Consider the following 16,034-nt stretch of genomic DNA (forward strand, 5'->3'; position numbering starts at 1 on the left):
GTTAACAGTGATATGGATTAATTAGAAAGAGACAAAGTGCCATTATATGCTGATGCTGTGACTCCATATCTACAAAAGCAGGGTTTTTGTTTTTGTTTGTTTTTTAAATGCCCATGCCCGTTTTATTAATAAAAACTAGCAGTGCCAAGTTAAACAAGTCAAACAATTAAAGTCTCTTTATATTCCATAAAATATTACAGAAAAGTTTGTGTTTCAATAAAAAGACTATCATTTTAGAACAGGCAGCTAATAGCAACTGTGCAGTTAATGGGTTTTGTGAATAAATTTTAAAAGAGACTATGGCCTGTCCTTGAATTCCTTTTTCTTTTTATAAAAAAAGAACTATTAAAAATTACTGACAAATTTTGAGTTAAAAAATTGTTAAAACATTCTCTATATTTAATTTCAATTTTATAATAGATTACAGGAAGATGCTTATGAAACAAATACATTTGTTTCAGTACATGTCTTTAAGTGATAGAATTATAAGTATGTAAACAACTATATAATAAAAGCTTTCCGAACACTGCTTGTAAGAAATCAGGCAAATTTTACCATAAGCAATAAACCATTCCAAGCCTTCCAGACAGTCTCCATAGCCGCACCAGCATGGCAATAAGCTTTAACCAAACAAAAACAAACAAAAGCACTTTGCAATTTGTTGCTGCAAAATAGGGAGAGAAAAGAGTGTATAAACTTGATGGAATCACAACAGCCAATATAATTTAAGGGACAATAAAGTCAATAAGGTTGATGGTGTTTATTGTTTAGAAAGTCGAATTCTGCTGTTTGCTTGGGGCTGTTTAGAAAGTCGAATTCTGTTCACTCTGATGGTAGTTTCTTTTGCTGTGCAGAAGCTCTTTAGTTTAATTAGATCCCATTTGTCAATTTCGGCTTTTGTTGCCATTGCTTTTTGTGTTTTAGACATGAAGTCCTTGCCTGTGCCTATGTCCTGAATGGTATTGCCTAGGTTTTCTTCTAGGGTTTTTATGGTTTTAGGTCTAACATTTAAGTCTTTAATCCATCTTGAATTAATGTTTGTATAAGGTGTAAGGAAGGGATCCAGTTTCAGCTTTCTACATATGGCTAGCCAGTTCTCCCAGCACCATTTATTAAATAGGGAATCCTTTCCCCATTTCTTGTTTTTGTCAGGTTTGTCAAAGATCAGATGGTTGTAGATGTGTGGTATTATTTCTGAGGGCTCTGTTCTGTTCCATTGATCTATATCTCTGTTTTGGTACCAGTACCATGCTGTTTTGGTTACTGTAGCCTTGTAGTATAGTTTGAACTCAGGTAGCATGATGCCTCCAGCTTTGTTCTTTTGGTTTAGGATTGACTTGGCAATACAGGCTCTTTTTTGGTTCCATATGAACTTTAACAAATTTACAAGAAAAAAACAATCCCATCAAAAAGTGGGTGAAGGATATGAACAGACACTTCTCAAAAGAAGATATTTATGCAGCCAACAGACACGTGAAAAAATGCTCATCATCACTGGCCATCAGAGAAATGCAAATCAAAATCACAATGAGATACCATCTCACACCAGTTAGAATGGCAATCATTAAAAAGTCAGGAAACAACAGGTGCTGGAGAGGATGTGGAGAAATAGGAACACTTTTACACTGTTGGTGGGACTGTAAACTAGTTGAACCTTTGTGGAAGTCAGTGTGGCGATTCCTCAAGGATCTAGAACTAGAAATACCATTTGACCCAGCCATCCCATTACTGGGTATATACCCAAAGGATTATAAATCATGCTGCTATAAAGACACATGCACACGTATGTTTATTGCGGCATTATTCACAATAGCAAAGACTTGGAACCAACCCAAATGCCCATCCATGATAGACTGGATTAAGAAAATGTGGCACATATACACCATGGAATACTATGCAGCCATAAAAAAGGATGAGTTCATGTCCTTTGTAGGGACATGGATGAAGCTGGAAACCATCATTCTCAGCAAACTATCGCAAGGACAAAAAACCAAACACCACATGTTCTCACTCATAGGTGGGAATTGAACAATGAGAACACTTGGACACAGGAAAGGCAACATCACACACCGAGGCCTGTCATGGAGTCGGGGGAGGGGGGGATAGCATTAGGAGATATACCTAATGTAAATGACGAGTTAATGGGTGCAGCACACCAACATGGCACATGTATACATATGTAAAACATATGTAACATACCTGCACGTTGTGCACATGTACCCCAGAACTTAAAAGTATAATAATAATAATAAGTCGAATTCTGCTGTTTGCTTGGACACCATACCACTGAACAAACTCCACAGAGTCTCGCCATCTGCCAGCGGGGGCACCGTCCAAACTCACGGCAAATAAAAGGCATCAGGTGCTCACCATCCACAACAGGAGGGCGTTTCATTTTCATGGATGTGGATGAAATACAATTTCTTCAGCAAACTCAGCAAAAACTGTTCAGGGGCAAAAATGAACTCCGCACTTAAAGAAAAATAGAAAATGAAAACACAAAATCCTAAAAAGTAAATAAACACTCTGCATCTGCACACTGGTATCAAAACACACATCCACAGCACCTCCTAATCCTACGGGAAACAATCCTTGCTTATCAGAGGTGCGTATCTAAATTCAATAGCTTACCAATATTTTCTTGGGAGTAGGCCAAAAGGAAACAGAGAACCCACATTAAAAAAATAAAATCTTTTCCCTAAACGTTTTCCTGAAGTTGAATTTGAAGTGGGGAGGACGTCAGTTGTCCTCCTCATTCTCGTTGAAGTCATTATCCTCCTCGTCGTCCTCCCCGACGTAAGACACCGGGGTCTCCACCCTGGAGCTGCTGTACTGAGACCCATTGGAACTTTGTGGCCAGCGTCTCATCTGCACCATTGGTCAGGTCACTGGCAGAGAACCTCGTGCCGTTAGACGTGGAACCTGCCATCGTGATGAACACGCCTCCCACAGTTCCCTGAGCCATTTCTGTCACGTACCGCTCCAGAGTCTTTGGGACCAGACTTCTGGCCATTTTAAGGTCCTCAGCAGAGAAGCTCCCGGACTCCACCCGCTTCAGCACTTCTATGTCATCGTGGATTTGAAATGTGTTGTCAAAATTAAGCAGATAGTCGAATTTGTCGTTGGAGATGCTGCAGTCGATGACCGTCTTCTTGCTGGTGTTGATGATGATGAAGGCCAGGTGGATGACCGAGTTGGCTGGCGGCGGCTGGCTGGCCTGCCGCTCCGCGTGCCGGTTTCTCTGCACCAGGTTCTTGAAGGCAATTTGCTGTAGAATAAGTTTTGAAGTTGAGACTGTTTCTGTTTTATTCTTTCAAGTCTCCTCTGTCTTTCCACCTCTAAGTTCTGACATTCCTAAGCCGAGTTGGTGGGCAGACCAATCCACTTGATCTCCTTTTTCTCCTTGGAGATGATGCTCACGGCCCTCAGCACGTTTAAGGCACCGTAGACGCACCGTCTTATGTTCTTCTGGTCATAAGCTGACTCGTTTGGTAAGATGTGGTTGTCGGCAGCACTGAACTCCGCCACCAGCTCATCCGCCACTTGGTTGTAGGAAGTGGTCCCTTTCCTCTGCACCTTCTCGCAGACCTTCATGGAGAAATGCCGCAGGCCCTTGCCATTCTCCTCTCCTTTTCTGTTGCGCTTCCCGGCAGACCAAGGTGAGGAGTCGGAAGGCTGGTTCTGAGAGGCAAAGTGAGTGCTGGGGTGTGTGGGCTTCCTACCCCCAGGGCGTTTGACGCTGCCGGTCTCTGAGGTGTGCCAATTACCACTTGCTGGGCAATGTTGACATTGGACTGTCCAGAGGTTTTTGCCAAGAGCTGCTCCCCGAGCGGGTTGACGGTGGAGGGGTGAACGGCCACGAGGGACACCACGCCTTTTCCAGGACTAAGGTTCTGGTCTATGAAGACCTTGAGGTCTCCATTGGCTTCAATTAGACCGGCATCTTTTGCCATGTTACCAGATCCGGGAAATCAATGCTACAAATGTTCACCTTCCCAGAGAAGAAAAATGATTTTTCTGGCTGCCCGGTCCGGCCGCGCGGGCGGGGGTGCGGAGAGAGTGCTGTGCGGGGCACGGGGTGGCGCGGGGAGGCGCGGGCCGGGGCCAGGCCGGGCGGTCCCGGCCCTGGCGAGGTCCCTGCCCTGGGCCGAGCGGCGCCTAAAGCAAGTTTTAACTGAAAACCTCCAGAATTAATTTTTTAAGTGTAGTAAATTAATCAGATACAAGATATACATATAAATAAAATAATAATTTCCTTGCACATTACTAAAATGTAAAGAAATCTCATCTAAATTATAGCAAAATGTACAAATTATTATACTAAACATATATTTCATGTAAGTGGCTTTATAAACAAAGCATCAAACTTTGGGACAAATTACAAGAAATTTGAATGAAAGTAAAATATAATTCATTCCTGGATGGTGCTATTCATGTTATTGTGGGATATGATGAGGTTTCTCTTCAAATAATCTGATCAATATTTTATTATTTAATTCATAGTACCCCCTCCCTTTTTCTTCTTTTTTCCTTTTTGCTTTTGTTAGATGCCCAGGCATGCCACAGTACCAGGCGTTATCAGTACCAGCTCACAACCTTTCCTCATTTGGAAAGAGGACTAACTTTCTAGCTCATTACAGACACCTCTTCCCCTTCCTCTCCACTTTCTTTTCCGTGCCCACCTTACCTAAAAAAAATCAAATGTTTAGCCAATCGGGATTAGTTTAGATTGTACAACCCGACCCCGGCCAATGGGAAAACTGTACAGGGGCAGGACTTGTGTCAGGAATAAAGGCTCTCGTGTCCCTTTGTTCAGGTGTGCTTTCATGGTGACTGGCCAAGGAGGCACCCCTCTGTGCAGAAGTAAAAGTGCTTTGCTAAGAATCCTTTGTTCGAGTGTTCTATTTCCTTAGGATTTTGAGCATTATTCCTAACATCATATTATAAACATATTGGTTTACCTAAATAAATCTATAGATTGAATATAAGGTCAAAAATAATTTCTCTGGATGTTTTCTTGGAACTGGAAAAAAATCCCTAATAGTTAAAACAAAGAATAAATAAGGTAGACTACAAAAAAATTCTGGGATGTGCTTGCTCTGCCAGATACTGAAATGTATTGAAAATCAACAACAATAAAGAGTAGCATACTGGCACAAAGGAAACAAATATTATAATCTCTGTGTGTGTATGTGTGGGAATTTTATGTATAACAAACGAAACAGCTATCAAAAAAACACACAGAAAAGAGAAGAATTAGTCAATATAATGTTTGCAAAATCAAAGTAATTCAGAAAAAGAAGGAACACCTATAACTCATACAAATCTAACATGGAAATAAATTTCAGCCAGATTTGGGATTTAAAAAAAAAATTGAGCACAGAAAGTTAAAATTAAACAGAAATGAGTATTTAAAAAGTGATGGAAGTAATCACAAAAAGATAGGTAATTTATAATATTAAAAGAATAGAAACATCTCTATGTTCTCCAAAAATTTTTTTGAAAAAAGCAAATAAAACCAGGGAAAACATTCTGGAAGCATCCTTATCAGCCACATTGCAGCAAAGTGAAGTGACATTCTGTTTCCCTTTCTCCCTCCTACTCTCTCTCTCTCCCCCGTACTGTGTTAGGAAACGGGACATACATAACTCACCTCCATGTATCACTGAATGTGCTAGACCCACAATAAATGCGGAACTGCTGAACTGAATCATTAATTATATTAGAGGCAGAAGGAGAATGGCTATTTACAAAAGATGGAATCCAACTAGAAAACTGACGTATGGAAAAAGGTTTCAGCTCCCCAGTGATCAAAGAACCCCAAATTAAAACAACCAGGCATTTCTATTTTTCACCTATGTCATTAACAAAAAGCCAAACAAGATCACAGCCCCGTGGCCTTAAGCAACAGGACAGCCAGGTTGTGGCCACTCCTGCCCCTCACTGGAGCAGGAAGCTGCTTAAGATTTACCGCGATGGTTTCAGCATTGCTATTTCTTTGATTTGTTTATAAAAAACGCAGTAAAATCCAAGCGTAAGCAGCTTGGCGGCCAGAGACCGTGAATGCCCCGTCTTTGTCTAGCAGCAGTTACTGAAAAACCTCCAAGGGCGGTTTTAATTTCCTCTCCTTGTTCATCTGGGGTCTGGTTTCCCAGGCAGCCAAGGTACCGGGTGAACGCGGGGAAACTCATCTATCAATTTTGTGGCTGCCATAGCATGGCGATTTCGAATCTTGCAATAAAACAAGATTAATGGGCTCGACTTCAGTGGGTCTGACATTTCAGCGACAAGGGCTGTATTCGCCAGGTTTCTACACCTCTCTCCTCTTTGTTTCTCAGCCATTTTGTAGTCTCAAGCCAGGTCCCTTATGTTCCCTGAGATTCCTGAGAGAATCGTGTAAAAGGGACATGTAGTGTGAGCTAGGAAAAGACAAATCACCCTGATCTCCTCTTTTCAAAGACCAATGGGAATTTCAGTGGGAAACGGGCTCTCACAGTCATGGTGCTGGGATAAAGCATTAGTCATTTAATGGTTTTGGTAATCATTTTATCCATCAACATGCACTTACCATGTGCCCAGCACTGTGCAGCCACCTGGGAGCAGGGAGAGGGGAGACACAGAGGCGTGGTCACAGCACGAGCGAATCAGAGTGAGTCAGAGTGAGTTGGATGCTGGGCACAGGACTCTTGGAGAAAGTAGGACTTGAGCAGGACTTCAGAAGGAGAAGGGACATTTCCTCAGGGAGGCAAACAACATGGGGAGATGTTCCCAAGTGGAGGACAAGAGGCCGCATGCAGAGATGGGTGTGGGAATGCCATGTTATTTTAGGTCACCATGCCTTCCTGCCTGCTGTTTCCTCACCTAAGACTCCAGCTCAGACCCAGCTCAAGATCCATTCCTGGGCTCCCTTCTTCTTCAGAGCCTTCCCTCTCCCTACCCCAGAGAGAAGCAACTGCCCCTTCTCTATGCCTCCTCTGCCCCCAACTTATCTTCCCACTGTTATACTCTACACTGACTTATTACTATTATTTTATTGTTTGAAGTTTTTATTAAATTACTATTTACACTGCCTTATCATTATTATATTTATACGTCTGTCTCCTGTGATAGATATTGCACTTCCTACAAGTAGCAGCACAGTGTCTGAAACACAGTAGGTACTCTGAAAATATTCCTTGTACTTAATCAAATTAATGAAAACTAATTGGTATACAAGTGAAGAGTAGCTTGGACAGTGCTAACGGAGAAGGGGAGGAGAGCAGAGCATGAGTAATAGCTGCTAACAGCTCACCTGTTTACCTAGCATTCACGACTGGCCAGGTATTTAAGTGCTTTGCATGTATTCATTCATTTCATCTTCACAACACAACTATGAGAAAGTTGCTGTTAATATCCCCATTTCACAGATAAGAGTGTGGAGGTGGGGAGGTCAAGGAACTCATCTGAGCTCTCTTGGCCAGCTAGGGAGCAGGCGGGGGTGGAGCTGGGCCCTGGAGGCAGTGGGCTGGCTGCGGAGCTCGCTTTAACCACGATGCCTGATGCCTGGCTGCCCCTTGTCACTGCAGGTCACTGTGGGCTTAGAATCCCAAAGTCTGAGAGGGAAATCTTGCCCCATTCCCTGTTCTTTACAAGAATGGCCATAATTAAACTTAACAAATAGCTGTATATTTTCTGTTTGTTTAAAATCAAGCTTTATTAGTTAACAAGGCAACCTATGGTTTAAAGTATAACCGAAGAAAACTTAATTTACAAAAAAAAAAAAAACAAAAAAAACCCACAATGGGCTGGGAACAGTGGCTCACACCTGTAATCCCAGCACTTTGAGAGGCCAAGGCAGGTGGGTCACCTGAGGTCAGGAGTTCGAGACCAGCCTGGCCAACATGGTGAAACCCCATCTCTACTAAAAATACAAAAATTAGCTGGGCATGGTGGCGGCCACCTGTAATCCCAGCTACTCGGGAGGCTGAGGCAGGAGAATCACTTGAACCCAGGAGGTGGAAGTTGCAGTGAGCTGAGATGGCACTATTGCACTCTAGCCTGGGCAACAAGGGCAAAACTTGAGAGAGAGAAAGAGAGAGAGAAAATGCATGATTTTTATCACTCTGGGATTAATAATAATAACAAGACTGTGCTTAGCACTTGCCATGCATGATCTTACTTAGTCCTTCCAACAACCCTTTGAGACAGGTACTACTATTATCATCTCCATTAAAAAATAAGAAGACTGAGGGTTTGTTACACTAGCAACAACAACAAGATAAACTTCCAAGAGCTAGGGAATAATGATAATTTTTAAAAGAGATGCTGAGATGCTAAAGTTAAGGTTGTACAAAGATATATCTGAAAAACATGCAGAAAAACAGGTGTTGCAATATCAATATCAGCAAACGCAGACTTCATGGGTAAAACATAGAGAAAGAAGAAATTGTAATTTTCTGTTGTGAAGTCTAATTCATAAAGGCATGAATATTTAATAGATTGCATTGTTAACAAATAAGATTGCATCAAAATATATTTTTGAATAGAAAGAAATGAAAGGCATAGCAATGAGAGAGGTCAATACTTCTTTAATGCTTCAAAAATGAGGAAAGTATATAATAACAATATAAAAGGCTTAAATAATAAAGTTAGTAATACAGACTTAACACATTTACATTATAATCTGGGCCCTAGAAAGCTTACGCTTTGTTTTGTTACCAATATATGGCCTATATTGGATGACAAAGAAAATTTTAGTTAAAAATCTCTCCAAAATAGAAACTACATGGACTCATTTTTTAAGTCAAATAAAATTTTTATTTTAAAAATCCAACCACTTGAAAATATGAAAAAAAAAAACAGTATCCCAAATAATTCTAGGGTAAAAGAAAAAAATCAAAAGAGTAATTATTAAATGGTTACAAAAATGAAAATGAGGAGGCTACGTATCAATACCTCTGCAGTAATCAAAAACTGAGTTATTGCATTAAGGGTATTTATTACCAAATAAGAAAAAATAAATATAAATTAAGTAAATTACATATATTACAGAGAAAAAATGAAGGAAAAGAGGAGGAAAAATAATGATATAAACAAAAATTAATGATTAGTAAAAAAAATATATAAAATTGATAATTCATCCAGAGGCTGCTTTTTTCATTAAACCCATAAACTATGCAAAACTTCAGGAAAAGCAAGTGACTATTCAAAATTAGGACTAAGAATAGATATCTAGCTACAGATGAGGAAGAAAATAAAGAATAACACTTTAAACTCTATCCTAATAGATCTGAATATCTGTATTAAAAATCCTTTAAGATTGTACGCCATGGACACCCAACTCCTGCTACTGCAGGAGAAGAAAGAAGCTCTGCCAGATATTAAAAGATATTAACATGCTATAGTAAATAAAAATGTGTGGTACTGAGGCATGAATCCACAGACAGGTCAAAGGAAATGAATAGAGTACATAAATTGACACAAATTTATTCAAAAATTTAGCATATAATAAAAGCAGTGTTTAGAAGAAGTGCAGAAAAGACAGATTATTTGCCAAGCAGATCAAATATAAATATATATGTATAATTATTAAACACCACAAAAATGAGAGTTTAATAATTTCAGAAAGCAGATATCTTTCTAACTGTAACACAAAACCTAAAACTTATCAAAGGGAAATATGGGATCAATGTAATAAATTAGATATAAAAAGTTTTCTGCATGACAAGAACATTAAAAAAGACAAGCAATAAGCTATGAAGAAATATTTTCAATTTATATCACAACTGGGTAAATTCACCAATATAGGTAAAGAGCTATACAAATCAATAAGAAGTGGAATGCTTTAATAGGAAAATGGACAAAGTATATGAAGACGTATTTTCCCAAAACAGAAAAAGAAATGGATTTTCTTCACATGAAAAAAAAGTCAACCTTTTTTATAACAAGAACAGTGTAATTAGAACTTATGCTGAGTTTTAAAAATTTACATATCAGGTTGATAAGTATCAAAAAGTTTGATGAAATTCAACTTTGGAAAAACTGTAGAGAAAGAGATACTCTTAAACACTTCTGATAAGAACAGATACTACACTTGATCTTAGCCAAGAGGCCAAGAAGCGATACTCTTAAACACTTCTGTAGGGAGTGTAAGTTCATATCACCTCCATGAAAGGTAATCTTATCATATCTATCAAACTTTAACTTAATTATTTCACTTCCAGATTATATATTCTATAGATAAACCCATGTATTATAAATATATTCATTGCAGCCGTGCTGTGATAGAAAATATTAGAAACAATTAAAATGTTCATCAATATTTGATGGTTAAATATAGCCCAAACATAGGATGGAAAAGTATACGGTCATTATAAATAATAAAGCAGCTCTATAAAAATTTATATAAAATGGTCTGCTAGATATTAAGTGAAAAAGCTAGATGTAAACAAATTTATATAAATTACCATATATATAAATATGGTAATATATAGACTCCTACATATATATGTATATTCTTACAATCTGTATATGCATGCAATATATCAGGCAGGATACACAAGATTCTGATATTAAGTACAAGCATACCTTGTTTTGCTGCATTTTATTGTGCTTCTCAAATACTGCATCTTTACAAATTGAAAGTTTGTGTCAACCCTGTGTCAAGCAAGTCTATCAGCATTATTTTTCCTACAGCATGTGCTCACTCATGTCTCTGTGTCATATTTTGGTAATTCTCATAATATTTCAAATTTTTTTATTATTATTATATCTGCTATGGTGACTGGTGACCTGTAATCTTTTAAATGTTACTATTGTAATTGTTTTCGGGCACCACAAGCCATGCCCATCTAAGAGAGCAAACTTAATCAATAAATGTTGTGTGTGTGTTCTGACAGCTCCACCAACAACCTGTTTGTTCTCTGTCTCTTTCCCTTTCCCGGGACCTCACCGCTCTCTGAGACATGACGATATTGAAATTAGTCCACTTAATAGCCCTACAGTGGCCTCTAAGTGTTCAAGTAAAAAGGAAAAGTTGCACATCTCCCACACCAAATCAAAAGCTAGAAATGATTAAGCTTAGTGAGGAAGGCATGTCAAAAGCCAAGACAGGCCATAAACTACACCTCTTGTGTCTAACAGTTAATCAAATTGTGAATGCAAAGGAAAAGGTTTTAAAGGAAATTAAAAGTGCTACTCCAGTGAACACTTACACAATAAGAAAGTGAAACAGCCTTATTGCTGCTATGGAGAAGCTTCTAATAGTTTAGATAGATAAAACTAGCCACAATATTACCTCAAGTCAAAGCCTAATCCAGAGTAAAGCACTAACTCTCTTCAATTCTGTGGAGGCTGAGATAGGTAAGGAAGCTGCAGAAGAAAAGTTGGAAGCTACCAGAGGTTAGCCCGTGAGGTTGAAGGAAAGAAGCTGTCTTCATAAAAGTACAAGATGAAGCAGCAAGTGCTGATGTAGAAGCTACAGAAAGTTATCCAGAAAATCTAGCCAATATCATTGATGAAGGTGGCCACACTAAACAGCAGATTTTCAATGTAGATGAAATAGCCTTATATTGGAAGAAGATGCCATCTAGGATGACATTCATAGCTAGAAGCAGAACGCAATGCCTAGTTTTAAAGCTTCAAAGGACAGGCTGCCTTTCTTGTTAGGGGTATGCAGCTGGTGACTGTAAGTTGAAGTCAATGCTCATTTACCATCCTGAAAATCCCAGGGCCCTTTATAACCAGGCTGAACCTGCTCTGTCTGTGCTCTATAAATGGAAGAACAAAGCCTGGCTGACAGCACAGCTGTTTACAGCATGGTTGACTGAATATTTTTAGCCCACTGTTGAGACCTACTGCCTACAAAAAAAAAATTTATTTCAAAATATTACTGCTCATTGACAATGCACTTGGTCACCCAAGAGCTCTGATGGAGATGTGCAAGGAGAGCAATGTTGTTTTCATGCCTGCTAACATGATATCCATTCTACAATCCATGGGTCAAAAAGTAATTTCAAGTCTTATTATTTAAGAAACATATTTTGTAAGGCTGTATAGCTGTCATTGATAGATTAATTAATGCCATAGATGCCATTAAGAACATTTGTAATTCAAGGGAGGAGACCAAAATATCAATATTAACAGGAGTTTTGAAAAAGTTTATTCCAGTCCTCATGAATGACTTTGAAGGGTTCAAGACTTCAGTGGAGGTAATAACTGCACATGTGGTAGAAATAGCAAGAAAACTAGAATTAAAAGTAAAGCCCAAAGATGTAACTGAATTGCTACAATCTCATGATACAACTTAAATGAATGAAGAGTTTCCTCTTATGAATGAATGAATGAGCAAAGAAAGTGGTTTCTTGAGATGGAACCTATTCCTGGTGAAGATGCTGTGAACATTGTTGAAATGACAGCAAAGGATTTAGTTGATAAAGCTGCAGCAGGGGTTGAGAGGAATGAGTCTAATTTTGAAAGTTCTACTTTGGGTAAAATGCTGTCAAACAGCATTGCATGCTACAGAGAGCTCTTTCATAAAAGAAGAGCCAATTGATGTAGCAAACATCCATGTTATCTTTTTTTTTTTTTTTTAAGGTAGAGTCTCACTCTTGTTGCCCAGGCTGGAGTGCAATGGCGCAATCTTGGCTCACTGCAACCTCTGCCTCCATCGTTCAAACTTCCCAAGTAGCTCAGATTACAGGCACCTGCCACCATGCCCAGCTAATTTTTGTGTTTTTAGTAGAGACAGGGTTTCACCATGCTGGCCAGGTTGGTCTCGAACTCTCAACCTCAGGCAATCCACCCGCCTCGGCCTCCCAAAGTGCTGGGGTTACAGGCGTGAGCCACCACACCTAGCCAGTGTTATCTTATTTTAAGAAATTGCCACAGACACCCCAAACTTCAGCAACCACCAACCTGATCAGTCAGTAGTCATCAACGTCAAGGCAAAACCCTCTGCCAACAAAAGAGATTATGACTTGCCAAAGTCTCAGATGATCATTAGCATATTTTACTAATAAGGTATTTCTTAATATATGTACATTTTTAGATATAATGTTATTGCACACTTGACAGACTACATTATAGTGTAAACATAACTTTTACATGCACTAGGAAACCACAAAATTCATGTGACTTGCTTTATTATGACATTCACTTTATTGCAGTGTTGGGAAGCAAATCTATAATATCTGTGAGGTGTGCCTGTAGCAGCCTCTGGAAAGGGACAATGGGTGATGGGGCCAGGAGATGGAGAGAGCCTTTTGTTTCACTATGAAGCCTTTTGAATGTTTTGCATTTTGCACATGTTTGTATTGCCCATTTAAAAGCAAACAGGGACAAGTTTTGAAAAACATGCCAGAAAATATTCTTACTAAAACAACTACAAAATGATTACCAAGAAAAAACTAACATCCTAAATAGCAAGTCAACTGGGCAAAAGGCAAGACCAAAGAATTCACCAAAGAAGCATGGTCAGTCAATCATCAATTGTTCAGTCTCAAAAAGAAACAGTAAAAAAAAAAAAAGCAATGTTTCTCAACTGAACATACACAATGGGTCAGTGATTTGCCTACATTCTCTATAACAGATACCTGAAAGGGAGAGGGTGTACGAGAAAGGGAAAAGAGGAAGGAGGGAAGGAAGGAGGGAGAGGGAGAAGTGGGGAGGAAGGGAGGATGCCTAATCTCTAGGTCCCTGGGTGGGGCAGAGGGGAAGGTGCAGCCAAAAGGAAACTGTGACACTTCTCCTTCCTGAGCAGGAAACAGGAGCCCAGGCTACATGTTCACTTTAAAAACTTGTCCAAGGCTTATTATCCCTTATAGTATTTATAATCACAGCCCCACGCAAATGTACGTGGGTTTCCCTCCCTCCTCCCTGCTGCAAAGTAAAAGCCTTAAGTCACAGAACAGGGCGCCTCAGGAAGATACTGGTAATGAGATCAACTGCCTCCTTCAAAAGTTAACCATTCCTAGAACAGTAATAATGACAATACCAGCAATTGCAAGCTATTGTTGCCCTACTTTTAATATCTCACCTCATTTAATCCCCCCAATAGTCCTATGAGTTAGGATTTATCTCCGCTTCATAGATGAAGATGTGGTGGTTTGGTAACTTGCCAAACATACCATGTGCCAAAGGTGGGAGGGCAAGGATTTAAAACCAAACTGCACTGCCCTCTTAGACGATGTCTAGATAGAGACTATTTTCTCTCTACCCTGCAAAACCACACATAGTATAGAAGAGATGGCTAACTTCACAGTCAGGGATGGCCAGGTTCCCCCAATAGCTGCATCCTAATCCATATGGATCAGGGCTAGAGTGAGGAGACAGGGTGAGAACTGGTCACTTGCTGACATTAGCACGGAGAGAAATGATTAACAAATCAAAGAGATTAGTTTCCATGGAAACCATTCACCTAAAGCGGTATCAGTGTGTTCCTGGATGGATGGAGGAGCTTCTGAAATCTTAATAACGGGCCTGAAGGAAGATAAACTGTCAGGCTGGAAATGGTAAGATCTCAGTGTTCAATCTTTGTTGAAACACCTATCGGGCCAAGCAAAGGAGCTATATTGTAGTCAACAAAACTTGTGTTGACTAATAAGGAATTTTAGAAAAGTAAAGTCGGATGAGTCACTAGTACTTGTTCGTATCTATCCAGGACGCGGGCTTGTCTGAAAGCACCCCAGACACCAAATGTCGCCTCTTTTTAGTCTTCATTCCACTTGCCCTTTTGTGCTCCTGGGCACAGGTGATCACACCTGTCCTCTTGTCCCCCTTCCCTCCCTCTCTACATCAACCCTTCCTTAGACTCCTAGCCGGGATTCTCTTCTTTTTGAACAACGCAATTGTTTGTCTGCCATCTACCTTCTCTGTACATTTCCTTAAGTGACCAGGACTTCCAGTAGCCCCTACTGACAAGCCCCCAGGCAGTGTCTCCAATCCTCACCCCATCTCCACCTGGATGTCCCACAAGCACCGGCACCCTTGTCCAAACTGAAACCATCCCCTCCTCCTATGCTTCTTCCTCCTCTCTCACTGCCTAGCTTGGGCTAGTGAGACCATCATGCATCCAAATACCCTAAGAATATACTCAACCATTCCTTTTTCCTTCCCCTCCAGAATTCAATCAGTAATCACTTTCCTACAATTCTACTTCTTCAGTATCTCACCAATCTAGTCTCTGTTTTCCATCTTCTTAATGCAACCTTGGAGAAGGTCCTCCTCTTCTCACACCTTGCCCTATCAAAAGGGCCCCAAATGAGACTTTTTACAATTTATCTAATCCTTGCTCTGTGCTATCATCACTGCTAACTTTCCAAAAATCCAGTCATGCTTTCCCAGTTTAAAAACCTCCATTGTTCCTTCAGCATCCAGGCTATCACTTTACAATTTGACCCTGTATTATCATATTTCTGTCCTGTACCCCTTTCCCTCCTCTACCTCGATGTCCCTTGTCATTCACTGAACACAGTATCAAGCATCTGGCCTCCTGGCTGGGACCCTCGTGCCCCTTCTCCACCCAGGGAAGGCCCACTCATCCTCCCATGCTCCTGGATGGGAAGCCTTCACTGATTTCCCAGAGCATTCACCTCTCCTATGCTGTGTGTTCACCAGCACTAAGGAGATGAGGAATAAACATAACAGTAGCCAACATTTATTGAGTGCTATGACCCATGCACCATGCTATCACTAACCTGATGGATGTTGTCTCAGTGAGCCCTCATTGTAGCCCTCTGAGCCCACCTGCTTTACAAGTGAAGACACAACTGCTAACACCTATGCTCTGTATTCTCGGTTGACTTATCTGGCTCCCTATTAGATTGTACATAAGCTTCTGGGGATAGAAATGGTTATCTGTATATTCCCAGAGCCCGGCAAGGACCAGGCACATGATAAAAAGGCTCACGAATTTCTGAACGGAGAGAGGAGGGAAGGAAGAAAGAAAGGAAGAAGGGATGGAGGGATGGAAGAAGGAAGGACAAACAATTTCACAAGAAGATCCTGCTTTCTTTTCTCTTTGCTCTAACTTTGCACTCACTAAGCATCCTTCTGAT

General features: G+C 40.1%; 2 pseudogenes; both read right to left on the reverse strand.

Moving 5' to 3' along the window:
* Positions 1-2,739: 2,739 nt before the first annotated feature.
* On the reverse strand, positions 2,740-4,052 carry LOC101148653 (transcription factor Dp-1-like; annotated as a pseudogene).
* A 5,892-nt stretch (positions 4,053-9,944) lies between these two features.
* LOC115930929 (uncharacterized) lies at positions 9,945-10,102 on the reverse strand (annotated as a pseudogene).
* Between the last annotated feature and the right edge of the window lie 5,932 nt (positions 10,103-16,034).

This window comes from Gorilla gorilla, chromosome 16 (assembly GCF_029281585.2).
Source record: "Gorilla gorilla gorilla isolate KB3781 chromosome 16, NHGRI_mGorGor1-v2.1_pri, whole genome shotgun sequence".
In the NCBI taxonomy this organism is placed as follows: Eukaryota; Metazoa; Chordata; class Mammalia; order Primates; family Hominidae; genus Gorilla; species Gorilla gorilla.